The following is a 19,076-nucleotide window of genomic DNA, read 5'->3' as shown; positions in this document are numbered from 1 at the left end:
AATATCCAGGTTGGAAAGTCCTATGAGAACCAGTGTTGCAATGTATATGTATTTATATAAGTATAAGATGCCAACGCTCTACAGGTCCGTCTTGGTAAAAAGAGAGCTGAGCTTAAAAGCGAAGCTCTCAATTTACTGGTTGATCTACATCCCTACCCTCACCTATGGTCACGAGCTTCGGGTAGTGACCGAAAGAACAAGATTGCAGGTACAAGCGGTGTAAAAAAAGGGTGGCTGGCCTCTCCCTTAGAGATAGAGTGAGGAGTTCGGCCATTGGGGAGGGGCTCAGAGTAGAGCTGATACTCCTCCACATTGAAAGGAGGCAGTCGAGGTGGTTTAGGCATCTGAGGTAACTCCTGGGCACCTCCTGGGTGAAGTGTTCCAGGCATGACCCACTTTGAGGAGACCATAGGGCAGACCCAAGACACGCTGGAAAGACTATAGCTCTCAGCTGGCTTGGAAACGCCTTTACCGGAGGTGACTAGGGAGAGGGAGGTCTGGGCTTTTCGGCATAGGCTGCTGCCCTGAAATAAGCTGAAGAAAATGAATGTGTGGATCTGCATAGACTCTAATAATTGCCTGCATGTAGTATTATTATTTCCTTTTTTATTACTAGTTGTGGCTTTTGTGCAATGGGAGTCTTGCTTTGGATGTTCAGTCTACACCTATGGAGAAAACACCCTGTTGGGTGAAAACATTGCAGACATAACCTATGATATAGCTTTACACAAATGAAAGCAGTGGAAACAGCTGTGCATAGAGACTGCAGCCAAAGCTGATTTTAGCAGTCTTTTATGAAAATAGACACTATCAGTACACTAAATAGCTGAGTACAGTTTTTTTTTGAAAGGGAGACAAGAAATCCTAGGATTAAACTGTGCATTGGCAAGCATCCACTCCGCTGAAGTGTCCTTGAGCAAATGAATTCTCACCTTGACAAAAAATGAATCCCAGCCAGCTTAAGAGTACCACGGGCTGACCCAGACCTCTGACACTGAACACAAATAGAGAATTGCATGAAATCTATATCTGACAAAGCATCTGCATGAAGTGATGCCTCTCCTTTAGAAGCCAGTGAGAAGGGACCCAAAGAGATGTGAGAAAAGATGCAAAAGCGACCACAAAGAAACAAAATGACACTGCAAAACCAGCGGGCTGCCACTCCTAACTTGTCACTTACGAATGCTTGGTCAGGATTTTCCGGAATATCTGTGGGAAGTAGCATTCCCTGCAGGTAGACAACCTACATGTTTATAAAATAGATGAACCAAATGTCATTTAATGGTCCAGTTTTTTTTATATGCTAGTTTAGGATTTTTTTACATTCAGTAACCTGCTGATCAACAACAGGTGCAAAATCAAGGTTTCTTTATAAATCCATCAAGAGGATCAGACTGCAGCACCTACATAACCAATGTACTTCTGCTAACTTGAGCTTTTCCAGTAAGAGTGCAGCAAGCTAGCATTTAGCATCACGTTGGCTTTCTAGCATCTGCTCAGTGGTTAGAATTGCTGCATTTACCATAAGTGGGTCCTGGGTTCAAACCAGGGCACGGCTCTTTTGTGAGGAGGTACACTTCTCCTCATGCTTGCGGAGATTTTTCTTGGAGCTCTGTTTTCCCCTGACGTGAAAAGTATGCTAGGTTAATACTGTCTATGAGTGGCTGTGGCTTATGAGCTACACCGTGTTGTCAATCTCTCTGTTTCTTACTTTGGCTCCTGAAGTCAGCATGTTGAAGTATCCTCGAGTTGCCCCTGGTGCATCTATCAGAGTGTTAATGTGTATGTGAGTGTTAGATAAAAATACCAGTCTATTTGACTATGTCAGTATAGGAAAATCTTGCAGAAGAGACTCTTAGTTTCACTTCCTGGTCAAATAAACACCTAAAAATATCAAGCTAGAGTTGGATTACCAAGAGAATAGTCTATCCCATGGGTGTCTATAGGAGTTGACTCGCTTTTTTAAGCAGGCCTCAAGTGGTGATTAGAGGATTTGCAGTTTTCAGTCATGAGACTCTACATCATTTTAATCCAAACCATGATGTTTTACTAAAACAAACCAGATAGTTTTATTATGTTAATTTATTTGAACAGTATCAGAAAACCAAATTTGAAAATAAAAGTGTAAAAACAGCAAACTCAGACTCCTGGAAGCCCCGTGGTTTCTCGAAATATGCTCATGTGTTCGGTGGCATGGTGTTTCATACGTCAGTTCAGTTCCTCCACAAGGAGGAACTGAACTGACATATGCAATCAGGCAACCCCCCTATGAGCAAGCACTGGGTGACAGTGGGAAGGAGAAAGTCCCTTTAAACAGGAAGAAACCTCCAGCAAAACCAGGCTCAGGGAGGGGCGGCCATCCATCATGACTGGCTGGGGGTGGGGGGAAAGAGGAGCGAGCAGAGAGAGGCAGTCTATCCATAGCTGTAATGCGGTTTGCTCACATTGCAGCTTTTTGTACAGTATGTTAGAATCCACATGTGAACCATTACTCTTCTTAAAGTTCCTGAAAGGTATATGTATGCTCACCTCCCAGATTCCATTTTTGTCACCAGCCTCTCACAAAGATCAAGAACCTATCTTTCGCTTTATTTTCCTCCCAGTTCTCCATCCGCTGGTAAGTTATTGCTCCAAAGTTAATTGCAGTATCCGTACTGCAACACATCAACACAAGATTGGATTACAGCAAGACTTAATGGATGGAAGGACATTTTCTGCACTCTGAAATTGATTGTCTCCAGGGACCGCATGCATGCGATGGCTTGACATAAGTTGTTCTTGTATTATTTGATGCTGTTAAAGGTTACATAACGGTGCCCTGAAATCTCACACTTCCACTTCTCTTCCATCAAATCACAGCCGAACACACCTATTTCCTGTCAGGCTTTTTTGTCCTCTGGCTCCCTTTCAGACTTTTGGTTCTGCTGCCCTGTCTGCATTTTCTACCTCTAATCTGTCATTACCGTCCTCCTCGGTTACTTGGCTTTAGGTTATCTTTCGCATGCATCTCACTCTTTTATCCTCCCTCCTCCATCATTTCTCATCAATAAACCTCTTTTTCTCTCTTTCTCTCTCTGTTCCCTTCCTTCCTCTCTCCTCTCTCCAACTTTCCCTTCATCCGCTGCAATCCCTCCTCCTCTCAAACATCACACAATCCCCTCCTATCCCAATCCAGTGCACCCTAGCTCTCTCCCTCCCTCTCCCTTTATCTCTCCCTCCCTCTCTCTTTCTCCCCTTCATCTCACCTCCAGCTAGCCAGAGAATCCTCCTCCTCCACTTGGATCGCTTCAGCCCGCCCCTCTAGTCCACTTTTTCCCTTCTCTCACTCTCTCTCTTTATACCTCTCACTCCCTCTCCTGTCTTGTCTCTCTTTCTCTCTCTTCCTCTCCGTCTGTCCTCCACTTCTTTTTTATCTGCCAGAAGCTCACAGAGGCTCGCTGCTCTATCTTCAACCACTGAAGATTCAGAAGCACTCCGGACGGAAGATCCTGTCACAGAAGGTAAGTGTCTACGCTTGTGTGTTTGTGTGTGTGTGAGTCTTTAGGCATTCACCCTACCCGCATCAGCACCTTCCTCGGGATGCAGATGGGATGGTGAGAAGAAAAGAAGGGTAAGAGAACGATGGAGTGACAGATGGAAAAAATGTTGTAGAGAAAGCATGTTCTGCAATAAATGGGAAAGTGGACAGGATAATGAAAAATATTTGGAAGAGGCAAACAGCTGTGGATGATGGTGAAGGTGATGGTGAAAGAGGTGGGATATTTCAATGCAGCAGTCACATCCAACTGCACCATCCACAAAAAGATGAAAAGAGTCAGAGAGAGTTCAAGAAGAGGGAAAGAGTGATGCTGCAATAATAAAAACAACCAAAATAACCATAACATTAAAAATGAAACACAAAGAGAAAATGAGAGAAATATTTGGCCTTGTGGAGGAAAAAAAATGAGAATGGGATGCTGATGCTTCCCCGCTGTAGCAGCTGCATGCCTACAACACAGAGGTGCCTGCCTCCTCCTCCTCTCCCGTAAAAATCCCATTCACAAACAGGACCTGAAAACAGGCGATGGTGATTGGTTCCCTGAGCGCTGTGTATGTGTGCTTTAATGTGTGTATGTGTGTGAGCATGGGATCGAAGGAAAGGAAGATATGGAGCAAGAGTGAGTGTGAGCAGTGGAGAAAACACAGTGCATCCCTGTTCGTGGGATTATTTAGAGTGAATGAATGTGCAGGACGTGTGTGTGTGTCGGTGCTTGTACATTAACTGCACTGCCATAGTACATACTACACAATGCTGCAGAGGCATTGAGACAAACAGTGACAATGCATTATATATCTGTGGAAACACTTTCTCACTGACACCACAGCCTCACAATGACAGACAGATGTGGTCACAGACTTGGGATGGCAGTAATTTGCAACCAGACTTAAAGTCTTCCTCTCTCGTTGCGTCATTCACATTGCCATTCCAGATTGTCATCCCTCTCCCCAACACTGTCACAATCTTTTCTGCTGCTGCCAACCCTTCGAGATTAACAGCTGTCCAAACAGCGACGCTCTCATGCCTCCCCAGTTCTGGCCAATTAGAGAGTGACATTTGTTTGAGGAGAGGGGGGGAGTCTGTTACACTTCAAGTGGAAGGGGGTGATCAAAAATGGGTAGAAAAATGGATGGAGAAAACTTCAGACGCCTTCTTAGTGTAGGAGTGATAAGTTGGACTGAAAAGGGAGGCATACAGATAACGATAGGATCCCGTAGAGGCCAAGAGTCAAAGACAGAGGATCACCAAAGCAATTAAAGCATATCTTCTGGTAATCATTTAAAGCCTGTGCAAAATTTTGGGCTAAAGCGACAAGAAGATTTAATATATATAATTCTGCAGTACTGATATGTTATTCTTGGACTTTATAATAAATTCTGTGTTCTGCTAAATACATAGAAAAAGGCAGATCACAAGTTTTGGGGCATGTAAGCCAAGCATGTCTAACATCTTCACCAGTCCATCCATTATCCAGTTGGATGAAAGACATAAAACAGTGTTGTCTTTTCACTAGTAGTTAGCTTTTTACCTTAAATTATAACTTTGCAGCTTGACTGAGACACTTACAAATTATCAAAGAAATATATAATTGTCTGTCATCTGCATATGATTTGGCACTATATAAAAAAATTGAATTGCGCTAAATGATTTAACACCACTTCCCTATTAGATATGAAAGTCAGATGCGATGCATGGTAGAATATCTTTTTGTGATTTCATGGGAGCCCTGCATAGAGCCCTGTGGAATGTAAAATACCTACATATATAATTATGTCAGTTTTCATCTTTAGGCTCGAGAAATGAAACAAACCAAATGGTAAATGGCCTGCATTTGTATAGCGCTTTACTCAGTCCCTAAGGACCCCAAAGGACTTTACACTACATTCAGTCATTCATGCAGCTACGTTGTAGCCACAGCTGCCCTGGGGCGCACTGACAGAGGCGAGGCTGCCGGACACTGGCGCCACCGGGCCCTCTGACCACCACCAGTAGGCAAACATGGGGTTAGTATCTTGCCCAAGGATATTTGGCATGCAGCCAGGAGGCAGCCTGGGATCGAACCACCGACCTTCTGATTAGTGGCTGACCTGCTCTACCACCTGAGCTAGAGCCACCAAGACAAATTATAGGGACATACGATTTCGTGTCCTCTGCATATACAAAAAGTGCATATGCAGACAAAGGAGAAGAGAAAATAGGGCCCAGATCAGACCCTGATGTGTACCACAGGTAATTTCTCTAGATGAGAAATCGGCCCTCCAAAAAAACCCATTTTAGAGTGACATTAACCTCTAAAAACATTCTTTTTGCTCCAATACTTCAACAAAAAGGATAATACGAAAATACAGCCATATACTATAACCATCCATGTCTTTCTGCCTCTTACTCTCTCTCCACTCCTAAACTCACACATCCCAATAAACTTTATCACCACTTCCCTATTAGCTATAAAAGTCAGACGCAATGCATGGTAACATATCTTCTTGTGATTTCATGAGAATTCAATGAATTAAAAAGCACAGGGCCCTGGGGAGTGTGAAATACCCAGGTGGGAAATAATGCTCTGTGGGAGGAAACCATGAGACGGGGTTGCAGGGTGTGTGTGTGTGTGTGTGTGTGTGTGTGTGTGTGAGAGAGAGCGAAACAGCTTCAAAAAGAGGTAGTGAATGTTTTTCTTTTGTCACCATGTTTGACAGGACAAGAAGATGAAAAGAGGGTGACAGGGGAAAGAAAAATAAAGATTGGTGTGCGGATCATTATATGTCTGTGTGTGTATGTGCGTGTGTGAAGCTACAGCAATGATGTGCATGCACATTTAAGGACACGTCTTGAAAACTGCGGCATAGTATATCTAGTATATCTGTAATGCAATTTTGTCCGATTCCACGTTTCTTCAACTCCTGTCTTTGCACCGGTCATTGCAATATTGTCTCTGTTTTAAAGAAAATTGACTCTCAGACTACTTTGAGGTACAAGGTTGTTTATGTTTAGGTGCTAAAAACTTATTCTAAGGTTGAGAAAAGATTGCGATCTGTAACAAAACATGCTCCTTCACACCAGTAACCCTGACGAAACATGAGCTGGGATCGACAGTCCCATCTCACTAATGCCATGCGTTAAGCTCCGCTGCTTAAGGACACCTTGTGCTAAATGAGCCAAGCCAACAGCTTTGATAAAACACCATTAATTGTTGCCCCAGGAATACGAACAGGCTGATTTAGGGAGGCACTGGGAACCAGTGTAGAAATTCCAAACCTTCAGTAGGCAGATGCGCTGATGCATCGCATTAACAGTATGACTGGGACATCAACGAGTGCAGTTATGTGTATATTGACAATGTGTGAATGAGGTGCTACCTGTTTAACAGTGAGAGTTTGTTTTAGAAGACTGTGCTCAATTGTGTGGTAGAGTTACACACAGCATATACAAATGATGCCATTACTATATTAGCAAGAATATGGATGCTGGTGTACTGTCTAAATTGGCTTTGAAGTCTTAGAATATTATTACTTATGATGTTACACTACTGACCTTTCAAGCAGGAAATTGACGGGAAATTGAGGGTGTGGTCAAAATGATTCATCCTGTGGTGACTAAAAAAATCTGTAATACATTTCATGGTAATCTATCCAATACTTTTCTATCATCTTTTACAGCCTCGGGTAAAGTGGTGGACTTATACACAAACAAACTGACATTAACATCCTCAGCTTACAAACAGACAAAGAAGCAGGAAACACATGACTAACATCAAAGTGCTCTTTGGTTTACAACAACTTTATTTTTTCAAGTGAATCCAAGTGAAACCATGCATAATAATTAAAAAAAAACCCCACCGCCTACTTATGTCTGCTGATGATTATGTTCAGGGTTTTATTTTTTCCTGCGTATTGCTGAGGAGGATGTGCTTTGACCTACAATGCAAATCACCCTTTGCCTATCTTTTGTCTTCTGCTGCCCATTGTTGCGGCGCACATGTTGTGGAGACATGACTGTAAATGTGAGCAGGGAGGATGGAAGCCCGTTGATAGAGGGCTGGGTAGGGAAAGATAGAGGAGCAGCTGTTTCTGGAAGCGTGTGATAGCACATAAGAGAACATCATGAAATCAATAGTCAGAAGGTGAGCAGTATATTGACGTTTCTTCTAGACCTTTATTTATTTATTATTTTTTATTGTTATTTTCGGCATCACTATCGTCATTTTTCCTTATTTTTGGCGCTTTACTTCCTGAATATCTGTAAATCCGAACATTCCTCCACTGATCCTCCACATTCTTTCACTTACTGTGATCCGCAGTATCTCGAGGATGAGACCTGACTACTGACCATATGGTTACCCTGTCACCACGGTTTCTTAAGAGGTTGTCTGGATAATTAAAACACTATTCCAAGGAACGGAACAGAGGTCACGCAGAGAGAATTTGCATTTGAGCTGATTTCACGAAAAGCACAATTAACCCCCTGTTCAGAGGGCCCTCGTTGAACGGCGTTAATTAAAACACAGATTTTAATAAAGATGACTGAAGAAGAGGGAGTCACGTGGTTTTGCTGAAGAGATGGAAAAAAGGTCAATCGGGGTTTGGCAGTCAGTTTTTTTACTGCAGTCATCTAATTCTCACCCCTATCCAGTGTATGATGCACACAGATACACAGAAACAGGGCCTGTAACGCTGGGCCAGTCATAGATGACACAGAGACCCCCCATATACCCCAATGCACCCACAAACTAAGCAATTGCATTTAGACAGCACAGAGACACATTAACAAATGGCCCTGTTATCATAATGGACCCGACAGAAGGCTGTGATAGGTGGAGCAGCTCGCTATACACTGGTGGGTTTTCTTTGCCAAGGTCAAGGACAGATGTTGTGTGTGGCGGTTGCGTTGGGAGAGAGCTTGATGGTTTCGATGATACGCAGGGTGATCATTAAAAGAAAACGTGCCCAATGCTGCCTGTTTACAGCTTATTATTGAGTGAGCTGGCCTGCAGACACACGTGTGTAGACGCTGTCGCGTGTGTATATGTGTGGGACTGTGACTGTGTGTGGACTGCACTGGTGCTGGAACAGAGCCGCCTCCTAACAAAGACTTATGAGGCTGGAATGAACAGCTTGTATCGAAGCATCAGATGTTGCGGTTTGGCTAATATTTGAATAAGTGATGGGATTGTGGCAGTGCGCGGTGTACTGCCAGACAGTGCTCAGCTGCACACTGTGTGGTTGTGTCAAGGTGTCACACGCTACCAGAGTGAACAGCATGGTGCAACAAGCGGCAAATTGCCCAGCAATGCAGGAAACTTGCGTTACTTTAAATGGTTTTTGGGTGTATTGGTCCTCTTCCTCTTTGTTCTATCAGTGTAGCTCGTCACGCAGCTTTTCTCCATCCAAAGTAATGTCACTAAATCCACATAAAGTCACTATTTCTCCAAAGGCAGAGAAGGCTTTCCTTAAGGGCGCACCAAAGGTAATTTGAGCAATTAAAAGGGTCGATGTGGACTTGTAAGGTCAGTCGGTGAGAGAAACTTGACTATTTTTAGTGGGGTCACGAAGTCTGTGCTAACTTTAGACCATCACAGAGGTCAGTCCAGAGAAACAGTAGTCAGCCCACTTCCAATTAGAGTACCCATGACCTCTTAAATGAGATCATTAACAACCCCGTGGTCAGATGGGAGAAGGAGTGAGCAAAAATTGGATTGAGAGTTTTCTTATTATTTTAGCTGTGTCTTTTTTAAGAAAAGGAACATTAATAGGATGATGATGTGACCTATTTTGTCAAAGTCACTTAAAGCCTCCATCTATGGGGAGCCAAATCTTATCACACACACACACACACACACACACACACACACACACACACACACACACGTATATGTGATATATACATATATATATATATATATATATATATATATATATATATATATATATATATATGAACTGTTTCTCAAGCATTGAATGCCATGAATCCTCAGGTTAAACATTCACTGTTTAACATATGCACAGCAATTAACAACAAATAATTTGGAAATTACAGCCAAGTTATGATGAGGACTCCACATAAGCAGCAATGTGGAACTTTCGCTTCTTTGCTATTATTACACATCCTTCTATAAAAAGTCATTTTAGTAAATGGCTTTCTTATTTCTTCAAGAAAAGCAAAATCTAGCAGATCAACATTAAATTGATTAAACAACAACAGCACCAACAGCATAAATACAATGAAAGCTGATCTCAAATACTCTCTAATGTGGAGAAAAAGTAGTTAAATGGAGGCATGGTGTGGCCACAAAGTAGTTGTGGCCTTGTAAAGACCTGTTTATTTAGAACAATATCCATCAAGCCCCATTGAATGTTATCATATACCAGGCAACATCTTGCCCCTTAGGAATAAAGCCAAGGATGCAGATGGTGCATAAGTTTCCATTTATCACTTCTTCCTCGTACCCTACTCCCCTTTCATCTGACCTTCATTTCCAATTCCCTGACGCTACATTCTGTTTAATCCAAAACCCTTATCCAATCATCCATCCTCTCTCTTCCCTGCTACCATCTCTGTGTTATCACCTGCTTTCCTGCTGGTTTATACTGAAATATAACTGTGGATGAGCCTGGTTGGTACCCAAGATAAATCTGACATGAAGACGACAAATCTGCGTTTTACCATTAGATCTCTTCTTCTGTACCGGTATTGTGTTTCTCATGCACTCTGAGACTGGACTGAACGATCCTTCAGATTGAACAGAGAGCATCATTTATCTGCAACAAGGTCACTTAACACAAAAGTCTAAAAAACCCCAAAAACATTAGCATTACTTTCCCTGATCAGGATCTCTCTTCACACTTCAAGTCTTTTAGTGCTATATTAGTAGTCTGTAGATCCACCTGGAGTTTATTGCATTGCCAGGTAAAGAGATTCAGACATCTTTATTTCATATGTAGTTCTGCTTAAGTTCATTGCTGTAGTTTTGTCAAAACCATTCGTGTATCGAGAGGTTCACATTTAACCGCAGAGGGTTACTGTGGCTAAATGTGACCCTAATATTCACGAATACATTCATAGAAATGTTCTTACATTCCTCTCTAAAATAAGTGCACATGCAAGTTCCACTGAAGTGATGAAATGTGTACACTTACCAATGCTGTTCTTGGCCTTTATGTGCATATATCTAAATTGGTATCTGAAATCTGCCTTCCGCCAGGACCCCATTTCTCTTTATAATGCGGCATACTTACCTTGAGGTTGAGGTTGTCAGCAAAGCAGTAAATTTGTTGGAAGCCTGGCTGTTCAAAAAAACCCAGCAATAACCAAGATTGTGAAAATTGTGCCTCCTCTGAGAGACGTAAAAACCCAACATATCTGGCATCAAACTTCATGTGAAAAGAAAACAAGTATAAGGAAAAGAAGGAAGCAGGCGGAGGAAAAGGAGTACCTGATGTGTCAGGAAGTGCAACTATGAGTTTATGAGAAAACAGTTTGAAAGTTTGAAGTTTGAAAACCAACTCACGTTTATTTTTGTCTTCCTATTGGTCAAATCTAGTAGTGGTTATAGGACTAATGGTTGGCCTTGTTTTGTTTTAAAGCATTAAGAATGACCCACATGAATCTATTAATATAGTTGAGTTTAAGGATGTGCATTTACGTTTTCTAAGATAGCTTGGTCTTCGTTATTTGTGCATACGCATGACCCAAGGGTCTCTATATCTTTTCGCAGAGTGCAAACAAATGCAGGAGTTTAATCCTGGATTTGTGTGTGAATTGGTCATATGCAATATTTAAGCACAGGTTAGTCAATGAGGTCAATGAGGTTAAGTCATCTGTTAACATGGGGCCTTAATATTATTAACCCAAACCAGCAATTAAAATGAACACTGGCTCGGTACTTTGGGTGTATAAAGAGCAAATGAAAGCTAAATTCAAATAAAACAAACAAAAAAAAAAAACAGTAAAAAACTGGAACAAAGAACAAAACACAAAGCTCTCAAATGGGATATGAACCGCTGTGTTTTGGCTGACAAACGTGAATCTTTGTGCATTCCTCTTAATGCCAGTGACTTCTGACAAAATGCTGGTGAGCGTGCTGAGTACACGTTGTCACATCCTGCACGTTGACTTTGATGTGTAAAATTTGTCGAGCCCCCTTTTAAAAAGTAAACATTTCATTATAGTTAATTAATTGTCTTTGCCAAGCCGTGTTCTACTTTGTGTTATACCTAACTAAAACACCATTTGGCTTTATACGATGCATTTGAAACAGACCTGCCTTTTAATTAAAGACAAATATATTTCTAGGCTTTAAATACAGCAGTGTTTTCCCAGCAGGATTAACAAAGCCCTGCAACAGACAAAAACTCTCTCTGACAGTGTTCATGCCATAATGCACTTGTTTGCTGAAACCCATTCACTTCCCTGTCATATTCAATCTGGCGACACAAGCCTGAGGCCTGTGGTATTATCAGTAAGAGGCACTAGGTTGAAGAGAAACAATGGTTTTGTCATATTTAACCAAGGACTGGACTCAAAAGGCAGGACTTGGAAACCGACTGCAGTTTCACTGGTTTTATTGCAATGATAAAGGTGTAATTTATGGGCAGGTAAGTGATACTGGCAAGTGGAGGTTTCTCTTAAGGCACAGGATAGGAGGCTCTGCCAGAGAGGAGGGGAGTGATTAGTGATGGCCAAGGTGAATCAGAGATGATCTTGCAGATTTTGCAATTAAACTTGGAGACCTTGTTAGCTTCTCGAGCAGCTGAGTGGGAAGCTGGCAGATGGATAGGTTTTCAGGAGGGTGGAGAGCTGGCAGGCAGGTCGAAGGCAGGTAAGTGTAACTCGTCACAGGTGGAGTGGATGGCAGGAAAGCTCAGGTGAGTGGAACTGGATGTGTGAAACAATGTCCTTAAAGAGACAGGAATCCAAGGAGCTGAACAATGGTTCAGTATTTCTGACCTAAAGAAAAATAAAACCTGAGAGAGTAGAGGTGGGCGGATCTATCTAATTGTCGACACTATTGCTACCCACGCTGGTACTGGCATCGCATTTATACTGGTGCCAAAGGCTTGATTTCAATTCCAGGTCTCCAAAAAAACCCAGTTTCAAAAAGCAGTAAAGAGCTCAAAGGTGTGTTTTGTTCTGTTAACTAATTATTGTGGAAAGTAATGTGTTCAGAATTTGCAAATTAATGATGATTCATCTCATAAATTATGACACACTGCTCTCCACTATAAAAAATGCCTTTATAGGTTAAAAGTATCTTTATTGGTATTAACAATCATGGCCCTGCATTTACTTGGTATCTGATCGATTCCAGAATTTGCAGTATTGCACAGCCCTAGAGAGGAGGCAAGTGCCCAAAAAGGAAGGCTCCGCCCACAACCGGGTCTAACAAGGAGGGGTGATCCACAGCGCCACCTGAAAGTGGGGATAGAGAGTCTGGAGAGAGAGAGAGAGAGAGAGAGAGAGTGGAAAAAGGAGGAACTTTTGTCTGACTTTTACCAGCTGCAGGCGAAGTTGGGGCTGAGGATGCGTTTTGCTTTCTATTTCAAGCGTGTGTATTGGCATTACATACATTCATAATGCACTTTGTAGTGCACGCTAACGCATACATAGAACTGTGTAAAACTCTGTGTGTGCGTGTTTATTCATTTCCCTCCCTGCGGCTAGAACTCAGTTTCACTCTCTGTCTCTTGTCGCTTTATAAATGAATGCACATTTGCTTCAGTATATGGGAACGCGCGTATTCTGTCCTCAACCACCAGCCTCGGGCACATTTTCTGTCTTGCCCATTTCCTCATGCTTTGTAAGAAGGCTGGGGCTGGCAAACAGGCCTGAGGTGATTCCAAAGTGTAGACCGAGCGTCTGAATGAGCATGAAGAGATGCGAGGGGTGAGAGCTGTGTGTGCTCCATCCTGAGCACGCTTTAGCGTGTGAGCAGTCGAGGGTGTGCTAGTATTGTTGGAACTTTTAGGGTTTTCTGCTGCAAGGTCAGTGGAGCTCTGCCGCCCCATCTTTTTTCCTTCTTGCAGCACTGCAGGAGCTGCTGTCGGTGATGGGTGGGAGGTTTGTGTGTGTGTGTGTGGGGAGGGTGTCAGCTGCTGACCAGGCATCGCTGCCAGGGTAGGATACAGGGCAACATGTATAAACGGGCATCCATGCGTACACTCATTCGTGCAGGGGAATATTGCTCAGTCATGGAGGTACAAATTCAAATGCATCCAAACACACCGTGCCACCAGCATCTAAAAAGTCTACTGTTGAGCACTTGACTTGCCACGTGTGTGGATAGCCATCCTTCTCCCTCTCTCACCCCTCTAACTGCATCATTATCCAACTCTGAGGATACACTGGGAGTCTATATTTAGAAAAAAAAACCCACACACGGGCAAACTCAAGCGCAATGCAGACTTGTGTGTCAATATACAAATCACCTGTGTAATGATGCACAAAATCAGGCAGAATTATAACATTCTGCAAGATGCATTTCTAATTTCTCCTCGCTGCAGTAAAATCAAGCTATTGTTATGTTAGGAAGTGAGTGATGGTGCATTGTAGTACCTTCTCTGGCGTCAGTGCATGCCACTTTGCTGACTCAAGGTCAAATTCCCTCCTTAAAATGAAACCAAAAGAAAAAACGAAAAAATCAGTCTACCATGTGGGCGAATGCCCCCAGACACCTGCCTTTATGTCAAATACATTTAACCAGTCATCAAACTGTGACTTTAACAAGCCCTCCTCTCCTCGCTGCCCACCTCCCTGTCTCTCCTTCCCCCTCTCTGTTCCCTCACATCACAGACATGGCCCGGAATACAAATTGTGTTTTTCTTTCTTTCTTTTGCCTTCTCAATAATGCTGAGGAGAATGAGAGTTTGAGTGAAAGTGTCCAACCAAAGCTAAAAAAGAGGTGGCTGTAAGGCGTTAAAGCAACTCGTCAGACAAGAAAAAAAAGAAGAAGAAAAAAGACGAGCGGATAAAGAAGTGAAGAGGAGGCAGAGGTGAGGTGAGGTGGGAGAGAAAAGTAGAGGTAAATGGAGGATGTTTGAGCAGTTAGCGACAATGAAGAACGATACAAAGACAAAAAGGCAAAATGCAGATAGGAGGTGCTCCATGAAAGGCAGGCAGCGGGACAGACTTCAAAGAATTCAATTGCCTGCTCCGGCCTACAGCACGAATCGCTGCCAAAATGTTGGGAAAGCTGCACAGAGCTGCAGTTGGTGCGTTGATTCTTGAAGCTCAGATGCAAAATATTGTTTAACAGGGCTTTGATTTGTCAGCATCTACCTGAGAAACAATCAAAAGTTATTTGATGATAATGGCCATTGATTTTGTCATAATGCGTACCTGACTACTTAACGAAGCTTTCGGGTTTGGCCACAGAGCCTAAAGAAGTGCACATTTCTGCATGTCTTTTCACTGGACGGGTAAACTGAACTCCTAATGGAAAATCCAGCAAAGTGCCCCTTCCAGTTTACTGATCTGAACTGATGATTATCGTCAGTGTTTTTTAGACAAGCTGGGGAAATTAATAGAATTTGTAAATCCCTTAACACTGACAAAAGACAAAAATCCAACACTAACTTAAAGGAATTATTTTTGAGGTCCTGTGTGTAACCCTCACCCCTGCTTTGCTTAGTCCTCCGGGGCACTGCAGTATGACACAGTGCATAGTTTTTCTGCATGAACAAGCATCTGCCTGAAGTGCCTTTGAGTGGGACGCTGAAAGGGACTGCTCCTTACCGACAAGGACGAGACTCGTGATATACAGACCGTGGCACTCATGAAGCAAGCCATAACTCTCGGTAAGGCAGGGTTGTCCTGCGCACCTCACGGACAGTATGCAGTGAGTCAGGTCTCAGAGTCCATCAACCTTCATTAAAATCATCAGAAAGGGGTCTGCTGCCACTCACCCCAAAGGATCTCTCGCTCTGTCCGCTGGATGGACGTCTCGCAATGTTTCACCGAAGCTGTCTCTTCCCGTTTTTCCTCACCAACATCAGAGGAAACAAAGGGGAACAGGCAGACGGATGAAGAGGGGAATCAGGACCCAAAGGCCGGGGATGCTTTTTGTTTGTGTGACTGTGAATCGCCTGTGCTTTATATTTTTTTATGTCTGTATAACCATGAAGGCCAAGTGCCTGGAAGAGGTCTGTGTCTGCATGAGTAAAAAAAGAGACACGTCTCTCATGACTCCCCCTGACCCTAGTTAGTCACGACTCAAACCATATTTGTGTTGTGTTGCCCTGAGTGCCACACCAGCTAGTATGCACACAAACTCTGTGGCGCAGTCAACGTCTGTCTCGTTTGATTAAAGGTTTTTCCTGCACAAAGCCCGGCCAAGCTGGACTCCATCACTTTAAAGGAGCCAAGGAAAAAAAAAAGGGCCCTTACATCACGCTGCTGTGAGCCAGCGAGGCATGACGAGGACTGCAGTATTTTCAGTGTGTGTGTGTGTGTGTGTGTGTGTGTGTCTGCACACACCTGCCTTTAACAACACTACATTAAACTAATCGAGTCTCTCTAATATTCACTGACACAAGCGGAGATAGGTAGAAGTGGGTTTTCACTGTGAATCGTTCAGTTGAAGGTCACAGTAAACACTCCTCCACCTGGTTTCGCTTTTTTAAATGTTTTCATCAGCCATATCCATCAATGCCACACAGTGTGGGATAGCAGCATCATGTATAGTGCACTTTTACATTTCTGTCATGAAGAATCAAAGTAAACAAAGAAAAAATACTCATATCATAAAAGACAGCAGAATCGTTCCCAGAAAAACCGGAGACTGCCATTAGTGATAAAGTTGTTCTAAGCTACAGTCATGTGAAAAAGACAGTATGCAGTCTTCTGAAAAACTAAGTAGGAAGTAAGAGGGCAAGTAGCAGCTAGATGCTGACAATCAAAATCACTTGATTAATTGAGCATCAGCAAGTGTGAGCACCTCTGTAAAAGGAGACGTTTTCTCAGTTTGCTGCACTGGGAGGATTCAGGTGTGTTAAATCACAGACACCACAGTCTTTCCAGAACCTCTCAGGAAAATCCCTCCAAGGTCAAACGGTGCAATGCGCAGAGAAATGGATAACAACACAAGAGCTGCATCTCAGACTCTACAGGCCCCAGTTAGCATGTTAAAGTTCATGATAGTATAATTAGATAAAAACTGAAGAAGTATGGCTTGTTTGGAGGGGTTGGCAATGAAAAGCCTCTTGTCTCTAAAATGAACATGATAGCATGGCTTAGGTTTGCAAAGTTGTGTCTGAACAAATCACAATGTTCTTTGAACAGGCAAGACCAAAGTGGAGATTTCAGGCCTAAATGCAAAGCTCCACATTTGGAAACTAAACACAGCATGCCAGCAAAAACACCTCATACCAACTGTCAAGCACGGTGGTGGAGGGGTGATGATTTGGGCTTGTTCTGCAGCCCCAGGAAACTGGACATCTTGCAGCTACTGAGTCAAACATACGCTCCTCTGTATATCAAAGTATTCTAGTGTCAAATGTGAGGCCACCTGTCTGCAATCTGCCAATTGCTTCACTTTATCTGAATTATACCAAAAATGTAAGTAAGTATGGAAGTAAAGTTTATTTGTGGTGATTTTCACAGACATGTAAGGGCTGTAGAATAAAAACAAGACAAAAAAAGCTGGGAATGTAGGAAGCTTGAAAGGGTCTAAAAACTTTCTGAATGTACTCTGATTAAGTCGGTTAGAGCTGTTTGCAAACGTGTGAGAGAGATTAATCTCAGAAGACCTGCTTCTTGAACTTTGTCATGCAATGACAGTGATTTAACTCTTGCAGTCAGTGGCTTGTCTGGGTCGCTCACGAGTGTGTGCTTGTATGTCTCTTCGTATTTGTGTGTTGACTGTAAATTATGCATGCATGTGCAGAGTCCATACTCTATAAGAGGAAAATACATGGTTGGATTTTTAACTCTGTTAAAATGTGTGTGCGTGTGTGTGTGGGTGCATATGTGTTTTGGCAGCATCCGGACCTTCGGGGTCTTTGTCTTGCAATGCTGCTGAATAAAACAAGTGAACAAGGCAGTAAAAAGGACGAGGCATTGCAGTACAGAGACAGAGGAGGGGAGATGGTGACAGTGATCACAGAGACAACTTAAAAACAGAGATTCCCCTGTCAAAGCCAAGGTCATCCGAGTTATAGGAATGATCTTGGGGAAGTGCATATTATAATCCGCTTATCATTCTTTAAGCTATCTATCAAATTTTTTTTTGTTTTCATTAAGGTTGTTACCTTTAGAGTTTTTTCCTTTTTGCTTTACTACGTATCATGTAACAGTCATAAAATTGGTGTTGGCAGGTGGGGGTTGGTCTTCAGGGGTCATGGACAGTAACAGTGAACACATCAGCATGTATGACAAAGTCTTTTGTCATTCTTTATCTGTATCACCCAGCCGCTGCTCACAGAACTCAAATGCAGAGAAGCTGATAGCTAGATTATCTAGACAGTTAAAGCACTGTTTGTATAAAATGCAGCATAGCTGATTTTCTATTTTTTCATTGTTTTTTTTGTTTTTTTTTGCGTAACACACTGGTGCACAGTCAGTTGACTTTTACTCAGCAGAGGCAATGCACTGTAGATATAAGACTCTAGCTGAGCACATGCTGGGAATGCTTTGACACTCCCTCAACTTGAGGATGGTTTTAGTTCATATAAGCCGAAAAAATAATCAGATCCACTTTGGATTTAGAAACTGCAGGACGAGCTGATAATAGACAATCCTAATGCCAGCCATAATGTGCTGATGGTTCATGTGATACCCTTCTGTCCTTGCAATGGACATATTTAACACAAGGCACACTATAAAAGATTCCATGTAAATTCAGAAGATGAGCCTGTCAATTTTTTCTGACTGCTTTAGTGACACTACAGAGACAGGTCAGGAATGACTACTCGACTGTTGTGTATTATTTCTATTTATCCATCCATTCGCTTCTGCTTATCCTTTTCAGCGTCGTGGGGGGCGCTGGAGCCTATCCCAGCTGTCATAGGGTGAGAGGCGGGGTACACCCTGGACAGGTCGCCAGTCTGTCGCAGGGCTAACACACAGGGACAGACACCATTTGCACTCACACACTCACACCTATGGGCAATTTAGATTGATCAGTTAACCTATCCCCACTAACTGCATGTCTTTGGACCGTGGGAGGAAGCTGGGGTACCCGGGGAGAACCCACGCAAACACGGGGAGAGCATGCCAACTCCACACAGAAAGACCCGGCCTGATGGTGGAATTGAACTCAGGACCTTATTGCTGTGCAGCAACAGTGCTAACCACCGTGCTGCCGTATTACCATTTAATCATATAATATTTTTCATATATCATTATTCATATATTAATAATATTGATAAAATGTTACTATTTAATCATATATTATTTTATTAATATTATTAATCTAGGCAGGTGTAATCCAGTTGTTGTAAGTTGTTGCACGTCTGCAAGCAGCTTTGCAACCCACAAACAAATCCAGCTTTTTTTCCTTTTTGTGCAAAGTCTGACTTAATCATTGTCATCACCATCGTCACAGATG

General features: G+C 42.6%; 1 protein-coding gene across 1 annotated transcript in view; it reads left to right on the top strand.

The window, feature by feature from the left end:
- The first annotated feature begins 3,263 nt into the window (after positions 1-3,263).
- Positions 3,264-19,076, top strand: part of pvalb6 (parvalbumin 6) — a 52,483-nt gene continuing 36,670 nt past the window's right edge. Inside the window, exon 1 of the mRNA XM_031740169.2 lies at positions 3,264-3,500. The gene's annotated coding sequence lies outside the window, so the exon portion shown is untranslated. The remainder of the gene's footprint in view (positions 3,501-19,076) is intronic.

The sequence above is a fragment of the Oreochromis aureus genome, linkage group 4 (genome assembly GCF_013358895.1).
Source record: "Oreochromis aureus strain Israel breed Guangdong linkage group 4, ZZ_aureus, whole genome shotgun sequence".
In the NCBI taxonomy this organism is placed as follows: domain Eukaryota; kingdom Metazoa; phylum Chordata; class Actinopteri; order Cichliformes; family Cichlidae; genus Oreochromis; species Oreochromis aureus.
The sequence above is the reverse complement of the archived record's forward strand: the minus strand, read 5'-3'. Positions and strand labels throughout refer to the sequence as shown.